Raw genomic sequence first — 18,484 nt, 5'->3', positions numbered from 1 at the left:
TTGTAAGAGTAGATTTTGCGGTAAAAATTGTATGGGGCACCCAAAATACTTTTGGCCTAAAGAAAAAGGTTTGGCCAGACAAACAGGCTATTACATTGTTGCTCTTACCTAGCTCAAATTGTAAGAGCAGATTCTGCGGTAAAAATTGCATGGGGTGCCCAATTTGGGCGCCCCTTTTTAACCTGTGGCCGCTTTGTCTTTCTGTTTGCACCCGTACCCGTTTTTTTTTGTTAAAAGCCTTTTAAAAAGACTATTTTGCCCTTCTTCATTAAAAGACTACTTTCTCTCCAAGTATACGCTAGTCCTCTACTGTCCTGTCTCTCTCTCCCGTTATTCACATTTTCGATTTGTTCTTTTCTGAAATCAAACGGTTTTCATCGTTGTTTTGATTTTTCAACTGCTAGTCGTCGTTGTTCCCATATTATAATTTAATCACAAGTACATTGCATTAACTTTCTGGGTTTTATTTTACGATTTCTGGGTTTTATTTCTGGTTTTGGTTTTGATAGTCATGTATTTATGATTAAATAGTTTCTTAGGGTTTAGTTTGATAAGTGCATTAGTTTTACATTTACGATTGTGTTTTTAGGTTTTTTGAACAAGTTTTTATGTTATTGATGAAAATTCTATAAATTCTTCAGTGATTAGACGTCCAAATTTTTAAAAATTTTGAGAGTTAAATAGATGATACTATTAAAGTGATGATACCTTAGATAGGAGCTGAAGTTTTTTTTTCATGTTTTGGCATTATTTTTGGATTTGAATTTGTGTTTTGTTTTTTGTAAAAACTACAGCATGTTGCTGAATGTTTTGTGTTTTGTAACTGTTGAACTTCAGCTTTAGGAGCTGAAGTTTTTGTTTTTGTTACTGGTGAAGCTGAAGTTCTTGTTTTGTAACTGTCGAACTTCAGCTCTATAGCTGAAGTTTTTGTTTTGTAACTGTCGAACTTCAGCCTTCTTAGAGATTGAAGTTTTAACTGATTTTTTTGATAATGTCCTGATGTTATTTTTTGTATGTTTTACTTTTTTTGAACAGATGGCACCTAAAGCACCTAAAGATCCTAATGCAGCTAAAGTACGCAAAGCAGCTAATGCCCCTAAAGCACCTAGACAACCTATAATACCCCCAGGTCCTTATGTCCCTGCTCCTCCACCTACAAGACCAGGGCAAAGATATTTTGAGTTTCGAGATTGGTTTAACTGTAAGGGTTACTGGAAGGGGAACCACCATTTGAAGAATTTAATTGCAACTTTCTTGACTCTTACACAACGGGATAAGCTTAATAATGGTACATTTTGATACATTATGGCTATGGAGAATTTCAAATGCAGCATAAAGTTGGTTCATTGTCTGTGTCTTTAGACTCGATTAGTTTCAAGATTTTTGGCCATGATGTTTCCTTCACCCTTGAAGACTTTCACATTATATGTGGTTTGCGGATCACAGCACATAATGTTGAAAAACCAATTAATCGAGAGAAAAATATTCTGAAGCGCTATTTTGGTAAGTCCAAGGGTGTGACTTTGAAGGATATTCAAGATTTTATAGCTCGGAATGAAATTCCAAAGAATACTGTGAATCACATACACATATGCGAGAGCGATGACGATGCTGTGAAGCTTATGGAAATTCTTGTTGTAGAGTCTATTTTGTTTGGGAAAAAGACCGAGTCATCTGTGATGGATGAGCATGCATCAATTCTTAAAGATGATAAGGTTTCTAATATCGTTGGGGTAATGTGGCTTATGAGAAGCTCATTTACTCACTGAAACATGCATTGGACAAGCAAAACAAATTACATTCAACTGAGTATAAACTTGGTGGATTTCCATATCCGTTATGTGCTTGGTTCTATGAGCGCTTCCCAGATATTCGGGAGAAGTATATAAGAGAGGATGAGTACCTTGATACCCCTCAGGTTCCTAGGATGTTACGTTATGTATGTGTGGGAGAGCCTAAATTTCCCGAACTTTTTGATATGTTCAGTAGTCATGAAGTAAGTTATTTTTTTTTGTTTTTGTGTTAATATGTTGACGTATTAGTTTTTTTGTTCTCATAATATACTTTTTTTGTATTAAACAGAGATATCGCAACTTTAGGGTATTGGATATAATTCCTACAGAAGAGGAATTGAATTCAATGCCTTTAATTAGACAATTACCATGTAGCCGGATTCGTTCAAAGGTACTTAACGTGGTTCCTTCAACTTGTGAATCAACACGTACTCTGAGTCGATCAAATGAATCGAATCGAACTCCTGTTATTGGTGAATCACCACGTAGTCGGAGTCGATCAAAAGAAGCGAATTGAACTCCTTTTATTGGCGAATCATCTCGTAACAAAAGTCATTATAACCATTCTACAAGTGACTTTGACGACAATGAATTACTCGACACAATATGTTCTATAAGTTTTGATCTGAAGTTTTTTGGTTTTGTTTTGTAAAAGTACAATATGTTTTTGAGCTAAAGTTTTCTTCTATATTTGAATTTTTGTTGTGTGTCTATTCTAGAGGTTAACGATGGAGGTTCAAAGGCATGCAGAAAAAGAAAGAAGCACAATCATGAAAGAAGTTTTCGATAAGTTTAAAAAGGAGGAGCGATCTGCTATTGTGGATGCGGTTTTTGTAAAAGTGAAGGTAAGCTAATTTATAGAGAAGTCTTTTTATTTCTGCTGATGTTATTCAGATTAATCAGTGTTAGTAATTTTTTTCTAGGAATATTTCGATGAAAAGTTTGAACAGTATTTAAGATTGTCAACAAATCAAATGGAATGGACGATGGCAATTTTGATTTGAGTAACCATTGAGAATATGATAGGGGGAACGACTGTTACGAACATCCATCGGATATTAATGTTGTTGATGATGCATCAGATAAAGTTGCAGATGTAAATGCTACATGTGAGGAAGTGGCTTTTGAAGGTGATCAACATGTTCAAGAACAAGTTGAAGAGGAACGTTCCAGTGATGATAGATTGAGCAGAGATGGAAATGATGAAGCAAAGTTATCAACTGAGAATATTGGAAGCAAGCATGGTGCAGATAATCAAGTTGTTGAGACTGAAGAACATACTGCTCATGATGCATTGCATAAAGTCGCAGATGATAATGCTACACATAAGGAAGCGGCTGTTGAAGGCGATGAACATGTTCAATAACATGGTGGAGAGGAACAATCTAGTGTTTGTAGACAGAGTAAAGATGGAAATGATGAAGAGTTAACAACTGAGAAAGGTGCAGATGATCAAGTTGTTGGCACTGAAAAACATGCACCGAGTTGTGCTTTGGAAAGTGATCTTGCAAAAGGCAATTTGTTTGGCGATGGAGATCAAGCACTTGTTGGTACTTTAGAACTGAAAGCGAGTGATGTGTCTAGCACTATTAGGAAAGACAATCGGTATGGAGGAGCACTAGCTATTTGCAAAGAACTTCTAGATGGTGATACACATGAAATTTTTACGACAGGTATAAAGTGTGAAGTTTATAATATTTCAATGATACCTTAGATAGGAGCTCAAGTTTTGTTTCATGTTTTGTATTTTTTGTAAAAACTACAGCATATATTTTGCTGAATGTTTTGTTTAGTAACTGGTGAACTTCAGCTCTAGAGCTGAAGCTTTTGTTTTTGTAATTGTCGAACTTTAGCTCTAGAGCTGAAGTTTTTTTTTTGTAACTGGCGAACTTCAGCCTTTATATAATTTTTTTCTATGTTATATATATATATATAGAAACTAGTTGATCTATTTCCCCCTCTTTATGAATATGTAGTGGAAGTTGAAACTAGTTTTGCTTCAATTGAGACAACTCAAAAACTCTCTAATGATGCTGAATTGAATGAAGGTAGAGTTGAGAAAAACCTTCCAGAGAATACTCCAATGCTCCTCGACGTTGGTTCACAATTGAATGAAGTTGGAAATGCTGATATCGAGAAAGGCATGCAGCCTGGGGAAACCACAGCGGAAGACAAACGTCAAGGTATTCTATAGATCATGAATTTATTATATTTGATCTAAGTATATTTTTTACATTTTGAAATTTTACATACTTTATTTTCTTTTTTATGTTTTTGAATAATTTTTTAGAAAGACTCGAGGCAGCTCAAAAAGAATTTGATGAGCTTATGCAGCTATATGAAAAAGGAGAAATACGTATATTCATACATGTTGCCTCACAGACAGGTGTGAAGTGTGTTGGTATTATTTTATAAAATTTAGTCAGTATTATTTAGTTTTTTTTTGCATGAAGATACAGGATCTGTTGGAATGCAAACACCATCTGTGTCGCAACACTTAGACCAGGTAGTTATTTTCTGCAATTCAATTACAAGTTGTTTTTTTGCCTAATGTGTGTTTTCTATCAGTTTTATTTATGTTTATATTTTCCTTGCTTTTGCATATCTCATCTGATGCATCACAACTTCTTCCAAATCCTAAGAGAAGGAAGATTTCCAGTTCTCCTATGTGTGACACCAGTGACATCCCCAACTTCAATTTATGTTCATTTTCACTTGGTAGTACACAAGGTACTAATTTAGAAGGTAATTCCGTTGCTGTTGTTGTTCGTGAAGAGAGACAAGAACGTCGTGAACAGTAGGGAGTTGTTCAAGCATCTGCCACAATGGCTGTGGGTTTTTCCCCTGCTGCTGAATAGCAGCAGTTAGTTGTGACGGAACAGCAGGAAGAGCAAGCAAAAGGAAAACCAGATAAAAAAGGGAAAAGGATTCGAATGGTGAGTATTTGGTTGAGATCTCCTTACGTAGTTCATAAACAAAAGCAAATGGGGCAAGATTGGAAAGTAGGAAAGAATATACGAAGGTGTCCCTTCCAATATGTTAATTAAGACAGTGAATTGATGCAAAGATTTACAGAGTGGTTGGAGATGGACGCCAGTGAATATGATTCCAATCGATTCAGAATAGGTGGAGTTGATATTGCAAAATCATTGTTTACCGAGCTTATGGATCCTGACTCTGATCTTGCGGATGAAGTAAGTTATTAAGTTTGTTTTTAAAATTGGTTTTCAACTGTATTTCCCAAAAGTTCAGTTTATTTTTTATAGTAAAGTTTTTGAACTATAATTTGGAAAACTTCAGCTTTATTCATAGTAAACTGCTGAAGTTGTTATTTCACATGTTATCATTTATTGTTATTCATTTGCAGCATATTGAAGTGCGCATATATTACTTGCGCACAAATATTGCTATCACCTTCCAAGTTATCCAAAATCAAGATGTACAGTAACATATTTACTTTTTGATCAGTATATGACTAAGCTGGATGGTATTCATCCTTCAGTAGAACATATAGAGATAATTAAAAAAAAGGAAGCAAAAGAGAACGGGGGATCAAAAAAAGAGAAAATCAAAGAGAAAGAGGATATCCAAACAACAAGCTGAAGAAGAAAAAGAAGCGGTTATTCAGCCACTTACGGACTTTAGTTGGTTTGAGGAAGAATCAACAAATGAAAAGGTGGCCAACTACGTAAAAGGCCTCGACCTTTCCTGTGGTATCTCATGGGCATCTGCCAGAAAAGTATTCTTTCCATTTTGACTTAAGCCAAAGACGGGCCAGAGATCTACGCACTACTTTTTTGGAATTCTGGACTTTAAAGATAAAATTATATATGTGTATGATTCCATGGGCAGTGTAACATATGAACGCTTGAACATGTCAGAATATATGCCTGGTTGATGTCACACCTCTTCTTTACACAACATTCCGGAGGAGAGCGTAGGGTAAAGAGAGTTTTTCCGATTAAAGGACAATCGAAACGAGATTCTTTATTTATTTCAGAGTCGCCACTTGGGAATTTTATGGCGTCCCAAGTCACCGGTTTTAATCCCGAATCGAGGAAAATATGACTCTGTTTGTCATTCTGCGAACCAGAAATCCGACTAAGGAATTCTGTTAATCCGGGAGAAGGTGTTAGGTATTCCCGAATTCCGTGGTTCTAGCATGATCGCTTAACCATTTTTATACTTGGCCTAATTATCTTGATTTACTAAATACATTTTTCTTGTTGCATGATTTTGTTACCGCTTTTGGTTAGATTGTTTACGATTATAGTCCTACCTTGAAACGAATCACGCGTACGTATATTCGTATTTTTTTTATAAATGTAAAGAATCGTGTCACGCATACGTGTACACAATAAGATTGATAGTATTTTTTTTATTATAAAAATGAATTTATGGCCGAAATTGCGCATGCTTAAAATAAAATTACGAACATTCGCCATTCTTGTATGATTAAATAGTGAACTGTACATCTCGGGTTATATGAAATAAATTAATTTAATAACCTCCGAAAAACCCCTTTTATTAAGAAAGTTTGCTCGAAGTTGCGCGAACGCATACTCCGAATTGTCTTTAGAAATGTAATCATGTTACTCGAACGTGTCCCCAATTACACAAAATATTCTTGATGGTAATATAAATTTTCTACAAATGTTTATTATGTCCATTTATTTTTTAATATGAAAGCCATGGGAAATCACCGAATGGGATGCCTCGAGATTTCTTGAAAAAATCAAAATTTATTAGGTGTTGACCACAGGTTATATTTTAAACGTGTGAATTATATACCTCACAACTATTCAAATTAAAAGAATTAATGAGATGGAAAATAAATAACGTGCAACTAAACTACCATCTTTATCGTGAATACAGTATCCGTATTTTGTTTATGTATTTTTAGTACTTGATAATTATATGCACAAGTTATTTATTATTTTCCTAGGTCTAAGACTAAGTGTATATGTTTGAAAACTTACCAAAGCGAATTACGTGTAAAACTAGAAAAATTTAATTGATAAGCAAACTAATAGTTTTCGAAGAATTTCCATTATTCTATTCGGAGCGAACTCTACTTTTTATATCTTTGACTTAAAATGTTGCAATTAGTATTTATAAATCCGACCTTCTTCTACACAACTTGTTTTTAGTCCAAAGTTCTAATTATTTGGTTAATTTGCTTACGATGATTGAGTTTTGGGATAGATAAAATCAAACCAATTTTTATCTCGGCTTATGCAAGCTATTTACATATACTAAATCTATACTTTGTAAAAAAATCATTGACGTTATTTTTATATACTATTTTATAAGGAAATGGGTTAATCGCATTCCTAAAATAAATGGCCATTTGTTGTTAAGAAAGAAAACTAATTTACAAATTTGATTAAATAAATTGACATTATATACCGCAAATACACATCTAAACCTTTAGGAATATCCCAATATCTTAAACGTAACGGATTATGTCAATTTTCCTCTCACTTATGGTTATACACATAACCATTAACATGCCATATACGAACAAGAAACCCTTACATCAACTAGATTTAACAAAAAATCTGATGCTTGACGAGATAAATGTGCATAAATTAAAAAAAAACAATAGCTTCTATTTGAAAGAACAAAATAACAATTTCAGCTTGATTTCATAGGCTTTGATCTAGATTTACTTCAAGGTTCAAATGTCTTTACGTACCTGGAAATGAAAGTCAAAGGAAGTAAGATCAACAAGCATAACAACAGCTATCACCAGCAGCAACAAACAGCCCCGATCAAACAATATCTCGTACAACTTTAAACCAAATTTGAAGACCAATTCTAAAACATTTTTCCCTCAAGTGAACTGAGATTGTTTCAAAAGTTTAAAAGAACAATTCTCAATCAGTAAAAAAAAACTTCAATGGGACAGCAGAATTGTCTTCCTGTGTGTGTATATCCGTGTATGTCTTAGCCCTCAATTTTCAGAATTTTTAGAGTTTTAAATCTCTTTCTCCTAAATCTCTTAAGCTCTCTTTTCTCTCTATCTGTCCGTGTATTCTCTCTTTCTGTCTGTTTCTGTTCTCTTTTTTCTTTTTTTCTTTTTTCTCTTTCTGTTCTTTCTCTCTGTGTGTGTGTTGTATATCTCTTTGTTCTTTTTCCTCTTTTTTCTCTGTATATCTCCTTTTGTGTCCTCTGAAATCAGTCCCAACACACCCTTTTATACAACTTGTTTCCCCTCTTTGCCTACTGCCCGGACCCCCCTTGTTATCCAAGGCAGTTTTTTCCCTTAAAATCTGCCACTAAAACTGCTTTACTAATTAATCAGCACTTTCCCTTAATTTCAGCCCCTCCACTTCCTTTGGTTCCCCATTAGGATTAATTAATACCCCATTGATAAAGCAGTAACAATAAAGTATCCTACTAACTGTTTTATTTCCCAAACACCCCTAAAATTCCCTTACTATTACTGCCCTAAACCAATCTGCCTAGACTGAACAATTATCTACTAATCTGCCTAACAGCTAACAGCCAATTCCTAAAGTCTCACAGCAGAAAATACAAAAATTTCCAATTTAGGATAACATTCACAGAATTTCAACTAATTGGACAATTAACAATCAGAACTAAAATCAAACAGAATTTTGAATGATTCCATCTATACAAACAAACTAATCATGAAGCTTAATCAAACGATTGCATATTATACTGACATTGATCAGCAATCAATGAACACATGCAATTCAAACAATTTCAGTGTTATGGCCAGAATCAAGGATTAAATGGAAACTAATTAATCGACGCAACGTATTAATCGATTACACACATAATAATCATAGCATACATAAACAAATGACAGAATTGGACAAAAATGAAAGTCCACTGAAGATGAGCAGAATTAATTGCTAGGAAAATGAAAAAAATTAATAAAACTAAATTAATCAAATACATAGATAGAAAATCATGAATACAAAAATAAAGTAAAATACCTCGGAAATATTCTGACCTCAGCTCGAATCCAAATTTGGACACTTTGAGGTCGAACAGACTTTAATCGAAGTATTCTCGATTGAGAATACCTTGATTAAGGTCTATTAGACCCCAATCTTTTATTTAATTTGGCCAGATTCCATGGTTTGGATTTTTAGGGTTTTGTTTTTCTTCGGATTTGGGGGTTCGAACATTTTTGGGCAGATTCGAAGGGAACCAATGATGGCTTAGGGGTGAGGGAGGCCTAGGGGTCATTTGGTATGAATTTGGGACGGATCTAGATGAGTTCACGTTTGGCTCGAATCTTCAAATGAAGATTTGAGAAGCTCTGAGATGATTCGAGCCAAACGGTTTGAAGATCCGTGTTGGGGGTGGCTGGAAGGTTACTAGGTGTTGGTTTGGTGGTCATCGGAGATGGTCGTGTCCTCAGGCCCACCTTCGATTTAAGATTCGAAGAGCTGGGGCCTGATTCGAGGGGAGTTATGGTGATGGTTGGGAAGAGGAGGTCGAGGGGGTTCAGGGGTGTTAAGGTGGTGACCGGCGGCGGCGTTGCCGCCGGGTTTCTGGTGAAAGGGAATTAGGGCGGCTAGGGTTTGGGGGGAGGTCGTCTCAGAGACGACGATGAACATGAGGGTAAGGGGGGTGTTTGGTTAGGGGGGGGCGGAGTTAGTTTGGACCCTTTATATATGCACGTGAGGGCAGGCCATTCGATCTGATGAGATCAATGATCTGGATTAATCGAGTAAGTGGAACGACGTCATTTTGTTTATCCTCAATACCGAATCAGTTTTGGACGGGCACGGGTCGGGTGTGGAAGAATTGATCTGGAGCGTTGATCAAGTGAAATCAACGAACCAGATTGAGCATGATGAAACAATGTCGTTTAATTTAGAATAGGTGGACTGGATTTGGGACGGGTATGGGCTGGGTAGGAAGTGCAACTCTTTGGGCCTAAAACTGGCCCAATCCGATTCTTTCTTTATTTTTGAATTCTTTTCCTTTTTTCTTCTTTAATTTTCTGATTTAAATATAATTCCTAATTAATTGTAAAATCTAAATACAACTACAAATATTAATTAATACTTACAATAATTAACACGCAAATCAAAGAAAATGAAATCAAATAAGGGCAATATTAAATGACAAAATTACAACAATTACATATTTTTTGTGATTTTCTTTTTTTTTTTTGTAAAACAAACCTGTTAATTCCTAAATTGAAAAACTAAATCCTAAATGCACATGCAACACATATTACACTATATTATTTTTTGTATTTTTTAAAGGCATTAATAAAATTACACACGCACATATACCTATGCAAACAAACAAGAAATCCGTACAATATTTCCTAAAAATAACACATAATTAAAGAAAAGATCTAATTTCGGGAGTTATTTTGGAGTAATTTGTACGAGGCAAAAATCACGTGCTCACAACTGCCCCTCTTTGTCCGGAAACACGAAGAGTTTTCGTGCAAAGATAAAGTGAGCGGATACGAGCGATTTTTGCCTGTTTGAATACTCCGTGGGAAGCATTTTTTTTGAAATATTTGACCGAACCTCTGCTTCAAAGGTTTCCTACATATCCTTGGTTATAAAGGAATCAGGTCAATGTAGTTCGGAAAGTTTTGGTAGCTGGGAATACCATGGGACTGTGATGTTACTGCTGTTGCATGCTGCTTTTACTGCTTGCTGACCTCCTTATTACACCCTGCTTAAAGAAAAACAAAAAGCTAGACTAGACCATGGTATATGAATTACAAAATCTTATCTAGATCATGCCTTTGTGTCTCTTGTTGCTTTGATGCCTTGGTGACTCCTTTGGTATCTTTTGCTTCCGATTTGTCTCGTATTCTCTTCGGACTACCGATCTTGAACTGCTTGTTTCCTTTTTGTATTGTTTTTCATCGAGTCTTGTACTTCCTTCCTCTGTTTGGGATTCTTTGTTGTTTCCCGTTGGGGATTCCGATCGGATTCCTCTGCCTTATTGATTCTAAGTGTATTTCTCCATTATATGGGTGGGCTTCTGACTTCAACCAACAATGTCAAAAATAAATCGTCATTCTGTTCTTCAGGGGGGCTCCTGACCTCGAAAACATCTTTTGAAAATAAATTGTCATTCCTCTCTTCAGGCGGGCTCCTGAACTCGACCACAAATAAATCGTCATTCCTTTCTTCGGGGGGGGGGGGGAGGCTCCTGACCTCTTGAAATTTGAATTATATTCCCTTGTCCTCTAGGTGGACGCCTGATTGCTGATACTTCAACTGTTCTTCCTTGTTCTCCAGGTGGACGCCTGATTGCTGATATTTTCAACTGTTTCTTCCTTGTTATCCAGGTGGACGCCTGCTTGCTGATATTTCAACTGTTCTTCCTTGTTCTCCAGGTGGACGCCTGCTTGCTAATACTTTATTTCTCTTCATTGTTCTCCAGGTGGACGCCTGCTTGCTGACATTTCAACTGTTCTTCCTTGTTCTCCAGGTGGACGCCTGCTTGCCGATACTTCATTGCTCTTCCTTGTTCTCCAGGTGGACGCCTGCTTGCTGATATTTCAACTGTTCTTCCTTGTTCTCCAGGTGGACGCCTGCTTGCCGATACTTCATTGCTCTTCCTTGTTCTCCAGGTGGACGCCTGCTTGCTGATATTTCAACTGTTCTTCCTTGTTCTCCAGGTGGACGCCTGCTTGCTGATATTTCAACTGTTCTTCCTTGTTCTCCAGGTGGACGCCTGATTGCTGATATTTTCAACTGTTTCTTCCTTGTTCTCCAAGTGGACGCCTGCTTGCTGATATTTCAACTGTTCTTCCTCACCGGGTGTTTCCTGAAACAAATATTGTTTTTGCCCCTGTTTCAAATCAAGGAAAATCTTGTTAGTTTAAGGCGTGGTGGTTAGTTGTGGCATTCTTGCTGGGGGTGGGGTTTCTCTTTGTCCTATTTTACTGCCTTGAAGCGGTTGAAAAGACTATTTTGTCCTCATAATTGATCCTTAACCGTAGGATCCCCAACTGTTGTTTTCACTTCAAACCCTTTCAATCGTAACCATACGTCTCTCATGACATTACTGAACCACTTCTCTGATTCAACTTTTCTCACACCCATATCTTATTTTCATCCTATTACCTCCCGCCTATCATGGCCGTATTTTACATTGTGCAATTTTGAATCTTGGTAGTATACCTTGACATTCCTTTTTATTTGCTTGGAACGAAACTTACTTCAAAAGCTTTAGAAGAGTAAGATTATTAGTGACGAAACATGACGATTTTGACAATTAAGAATGGAAAGAAAAATCCAAATTTGGATGACTGTTGGAGATAGGAATAAGGAACTTATCTGATTGGAGTCACTGGCACCAATGATCAGGGTATGCATTTTGGATTAATCAGCCCAGTCTATTTAACCAATCTCCTTTTCAATTATTTTACTTTGCTTTCCAAAATTTCCACAACCCAATCTTACTTTTTGCCAGCTTACGGATCTTGTTCGACTTGCAGTGTCCTAAAGAGTTTTCACCGACAAACCTCCCTTATTGGTTTATTTCTTAATTCCTTTTCGCCTTATGGTGCCTGCGAAGGTTTTCACCAATAAGACTCTCTCATTTTACTTTCTCTCAGCTCCCGTCGTCTCATGGTGCCCGTGAGGGTTTTCACCTATAAGACTCTCTCATTTTCATCGCTTTTTCCTGTTTGGACCAGAGTGTTATGAATCACCTCCATTTTCTCGACTCGGCATTTTTCTAAGATTGATCGAAAGGTCTTTTGGGATGTGGTTGGAATGAAGGGGTATCAAAAGCCAAAACAATTTGATATGGGTTTAAAATTACAACTCTTGAAATCATTTTTCTTATTGCCAGCACAATTCCTGCCCCCGTTTCTTGCTTGGGGGTCTTTTTATGTTTTATTTTACGCACACTATGCATATTATGCACCCTATGACCGAGCCGTGAGGCACCTACGTATCCTCTTTGAGGAATCAGGTCAAACGTAGTTCACTTCAATAATAGTTTTTTTTAGATTATTGATTCCAAAAGAGGGTAGGAAAGAAACAAATGTGGCTCAAAGGGGAAACAAAGGGTACAGTGTTTAGATAGCCGAATAAATTGCCTTCGTCATTCCAATCTTCGAAATAATGCCAAATACAAACACTCAATAATCATACCAAAGAAAAATCATGCATAATATCTCTTTACTGCATCAGAATTGATAGCCATGTCTATGCATTTTCCTTCAATATTTGTTAAACATAATGCACCATTGGACAATATTCTGGTCACAATGAACGGTCCTTGCCAATTTGGGGCAAACTTGCCCTTTGCTTCAACCTGATGTGGAAGAATACGTTTCAGCACCTGTTGACCCACTTCAAACTTTCGGGGACGCACCTTTTTGTTGTATGCTCTTGCTATTCTTCTTTGATACAATTGGCCATGACATACTGCTGCCAATCATTTTTCATCAATCAAGTTTAACTGTTCCAAACGGGTTTTGACCCATTCATCATCATCAATCTTAGCTTCGGCGACGATCCAAAGGGAAGGAATTTCAACTTCTGTAGGAATTACTGCATCAGTGCCATATACCAACAAATAAGGAGTTGCTCCTACCGAAGTGCGAACAGTAGTGCGATATCCCAACAACGCAAATGGTAATTTTTCGTGCCATTGTCTTGAACCTTCTACCATTTTCCGAAGTATCTTCTTTATTTTTTTGTTGGCTGCCTCGACTGCTCCATTCGCCTTGGGCCGATATGGGGTAGAATTGCGATGTATAATCTTAAACTGTTGACATACCTCTCTCATTAAGTTACTATTAAGATTAGCACCGTTATCTGTGATGATCACCTTTGGGATTCCAAATCGACATATGATATTGGAGTGAACAAAATCGACCACAACTTTCTTGGTCACCGATTTGAATGTTTTGGCCTCAACCCATTTGGTGAAATAATCAATGGCTACCAGAATGAACCTGTGCCCATTGGATGCTTCCGGCTCAATTAGTCTAATAATATCCATGCCCCAAGCGACGAAGGGCCATGGTGCCAACATTGTGTGCAACTCGAATGGTGGAGAATGAATCAAATCTCCGTGTATCTGGCATTGATGACATTTGCGCACAAAACTGATACAATCTCGCTCCATGGTAAGCCAATAGTAACCAGCTCGGAGAATTTTCTTTGCCAACACATATCCGCTCATGTGGGGTCTGCAAACTCCCGAATGTACTTCAGACATGACAGCCGTAGCTTGTCTAGCATCTATGCATCTTAATAATCCAAGGTCTGGTGTTCTTTTATACAAAACTCCTCCACTTAAGAAGAATCCATTTGCCTATCGCCTAATGGTTCTCTTTTGATCCCCTGTGGCTTGTGCTGGATATATCCCCATTCTGATATACTCCTTAATGTCGTGGAACCATGGTTCACCATCAAATTCTTCTTCAATCATGTTGCAGTAAGCGTGTTGATTGCGGACTTGAATATGCAGTGGATCCACATAAGCTTTGTCCGGATGGTGCAATTGATGCCAGGGTAGCCAATGCATCAGCGACTTCATTATGGATCCTTGGAATATGCCTGAATTCCACTGATTGAAACTGCTGACAAAGATCATGTAAACATTGTCGGTATGGTATGAGCTTCAAATCTCGTGTTTCCCATTCTCCTTGAATTTGATGTACCAGAAGATCCGAATCTCCCAAGACCAAGATTTCCTGGATATCCATGTCTGCAGCTAGCCTTAACCCTAAAATACAAGCTTCATACTCAGCCATATTATTGGTGCAATAAAACCAAAATTGAGCCGTAATAGGATAGTGATGCCCGGTTTCAGAAATAATCACAGCTCCTATCCCGACTCCTTTCATGTTAGCAGCCCCATCAAAGAAAAGTTTCCAGCCAGGTTTTTCAATTTGCTCCATCTCACCGATATGCATTACTTCTTCATCGGGAAAATAAGTTCTCAATGGCTCGTATTTTTCGTCGACCGGGTTTTCGGCTAAATGATCGGCCAATGCTTGGGCTTTTATTGCAGTCCGAGTCACATAGATGATGTCAAATTCTGTGAGCAATATCTGCCACTTTGCAAGTCTCCCTGTTGGCATAGGCTTTTGAAAAATATATTTCAATGGATCCAGACGCGAAATGAGGTAAGTAGTGTAGGATGACAAATAGTGTTTCAATTTCTGAGCTACCCAAGTTAGGGCGCAACATGTCCTTTCCAGATGAGTGTACTTAACCTCATAAGATGTGAACTTCTTTCTAAGGTAATAGATGGCCTGTTCCTTTATGCCGGTGATGTCATGTTGCTCCAATACACAACCAAATGAATTTTCCAAGACTGTTAAGTAAAGAATCAAAGGTCTTCCTGGTTCTGGCGGAACCAGCACGGGTGGGTTTGACAAGTATCCTTTTATCTTATCGAACGCTTCTTGACATTCATCAGTCCATTTGACCGCAACTTCCTTCTTCAACAATTTGAAAATAGGCTCACAAGTTGTCGTGAGCTGAGCAATAAATCTGCTGATGTAATTCAACCTCCCTAACAAACTCACTACTTCAGTCTTGTTCCTTGGAGGTGGCAATTCTTGGATGGCTTTGATTTTTGATGGGTCTAACTCGATGCCTCACCAACTGACTATGAATCCCAACAGCTTTCCAGATGGAACACCGAATGCGCACTTGGCAGGGTTAAGCTTGAGATTGTACCTGCGAAGTCTCAGGAAGAATTTCCTTAAATCCCCAATGTGGTCGGCCTGATGCTTTGATTTTATGATCACATCGTCCACGTATACCTCAATCTCCTTATGTATCATATCATGAAACACCATAGTCATTGCTCTCATGTAAGTTGCCCCGGCGTTCTTCAAACCAAATGGCATTACCCGGTAGCAATAAGTTCCCCATGGTGTGATGAATGCCGTCTTTTTTGCATCTTCTTCATCCATTAGAATTTGATGATACCCGGCATAACAATCCACAAAAGATCCTATCTCATGTTTGGCACAATTATCGATCAAAATATGGATATTGGGTAATGGGAAGTTATCCTTCGGACTTGCTTTGTTGAGATTGCGGTAATCGACGCATACTCTAATCTTGCCGTCCTTCTTTGGCACAGGAACAATATTAGCCAACCAAACAGGATATCGAGTGACCCGAATGACCTTTGCATCCAACTGTTTGGTGATTTCTTCTTTAATTTTCACACTCATGTCAGTCTTGAACTTCCTCAACTTTTGCTTGACAGGAGGCACCATTGGATTAGTGGGCAATTTGTGAACCACTAAATCAGTGCTCAAGCCTGGCATGTCGTCATATGACCATGCAAAAACATCTTTGAATTCGATGAGTGCTTTAATTAACTCTTCCCGGATCTTTGGTTCGAGGTGGACACTTATTTTAGTTTCTCGGATATTATTTGTGTCTCCTAGATTGATGTCTTCGGTATCACTCAGGTTAGGTTTGGTTTTTTCTTCAAAATGAATTAACTCTTTACTAATATCTTCGAAAGCCTCATCCTCATCATATTCTGATTTATAATCACAATATACTTCTTGAATTATTATTTCGGAATCAAATTGATTTTTAAGACTGGGCTGAGGATTCCTTATGCATTCCATATCACTAGAGCCAGCGTAAAAAGGACTTTACAGAAAAAGAAGAAAAACAAAAGAAAACTATCAGGAATGATAATGAAAAGGAAACTGTATTTCATTGGATGACGAAAGATAACAAGGTTTGCACACTTCAAACAAATTGTAAGATAAAAATTTGGATTACAACCCTGAAGTAACCCAAACAAACTGAAGGAAAATCAAAATAAACTACCAAGACTCCTTTCGAATGGGGAGAGGAGTGGCTTTCCAGTTATTAAGCTTTGTCTCTGGCCCCACGAATTGAACTTCTGCGTTGCTAGAACGTCCACCGCTTTCCACCATGTTCACATTGTCAAACAGCTTTTCAAATCTTTCAATTAATTCCTCCTCAGGATTAATCATGGATTTAGGAATTGTTGTTATCAGGTGATTTCTGGTATCAGACTTGACAAAAGACTTTGATAGATGTGGGACTGGCTTTGGAAGGACCCATACCTTCTGTTTTGGCTTTCTGGCCTTTCTCACGTCTGTGACAGTGGGTATGAATCCCAAACCAAATGTTCCCCAGTTCTCGGGAAGAAATACTGGTTGTATAATGCCTCGCAGAGATAAGCCCAAACCTTTGTCGAGTACAAAACCATTCTTCAACATTTCATAGGATACCATGACTGATGCAACGGTTATCTTTGGATTCGGAATGTATTTCCCCTCCGGAATTTTTTCTACCAACATTGTGTCGGAAACCTGGTAAACCCATGGTCCCCGGTCATTTTTTATCCCCTCGACCGGTACAATGGCACTGCTGTGAGCATTTAAACTGTCTTCCCCATGCACAACTATTTCTTGTTTATCCCATTCAAATTTGACCACCTGGTGTAGTGTTGATGGGACTGCTTTAGCGGCATGGATCCATGGTCGACCCAACAGTAAATTATAGGAAACAACTATATCCAACACCTGAAACTCCATTGTAAATTCAACTGGCCCTATTGTCAGCTCCAGCACTATGTCGCCAAATGAATCTCTGCTTCCACCGTCAAATCCCCGTACGCAAATACTATTCTTGTGGATCCTCTCCTCTTTTATTTTCAACTTGCTCAGAGTGGAGAGAGGGCAGATGTTTGCGCTTGACCTGTTGTCAACCAATACCCGGGTCACTACGGAGTTTTCACATTTCAATGTGAGGTAAAGAGCTCTGTTGTGCTCAGTACCTTCCACAGGCAATTCATCATCAGAAAATGTGATCCTGTTTGCCTCAAAGATTTTGTTGGCTATTTTTTCCAAGTGATTCACGGAGATCTTATCAGGAACGTGTGCCTCATTCAAGATCTTCATTAAAGCTTGACGGTGCTCGTCCGAATGGATCAGCAATGACAATAATGAAATTTGAGCGGGCGTCTTTTTCAATTGTTCCACAATAGAATAGTCATGCAGCTTCATCTTTCTCAATAATTCTTCCGCTTCTTCTTCAGTTACGGCTTTCTTCATTGGTGTTGGATTATTTTTAGTTTTTCGTAACTCTTCGGGAGTAAAACATCTTCCCGAGCGAGTCAAGCCTTGCACTTCACAGACTTCTTCCTTGACTTCTTTTCCTTTGTACATTACTGTCACCCGTTCGTAGTTCCATGGAATAGCCTTGTTGTTGATCACTAGTAACTGGGTTACTGGCTTGATAATAACCCGATCTACACAAGCTCCTTCCACTACTATGATGGGTTTGCTGGCCACCCCTGGTACAATCACCTTTGACCCTTCCTGCTTCGGGGCAACTTTGCTCGAAGATCCCTTCTCAACTACCACAGATGGCTCATCACCATTTTTGTTCTGCTTAGGTACCGACTTCTCCTCTGTCCTCTGCTAACTTTTCATCTGGCTTGGCTTCATGAGACCGAATCATCATGACGGTTTGTGACAGCTTCTTTGTTTCCCCATCAGCCCGTACTATTTCTATCATATTGGCCTCCTGATGGGCTGGCATTGGATTTCTGTTGATATTGGGAGCTTCGGGGGTTTGAACTTCAATTTTATTAGTATCAATCAGCTTTTGTATTGTATTTTTTAAATGCCAGCACTTTTCTGTATCATGGCCTGGTGTACCAGAACAATACTCACAGCTAACGGTGTAGTC

The sequence above is a fragment of the Nicotiana tabacum genome, chromosome 7 (genome assembly GCF_000715075.1).
Source record: "Nicotiana tabacum cultivar K326 chromosome 7, ASM71507v2, whole genome shotgun sequence".
NCBI classification, from domain to species: Eukaryota; Viridiplantae; Streptophyta; class Magnoliopsida; order Solanales; family Solanaceae; genus Nicotiana; species Nicotiana tabacum.
The sequence above is the reverse complement of the archived record's forward strand: the minus strand, read 5'-3'. Positions refer to the sequence as shown.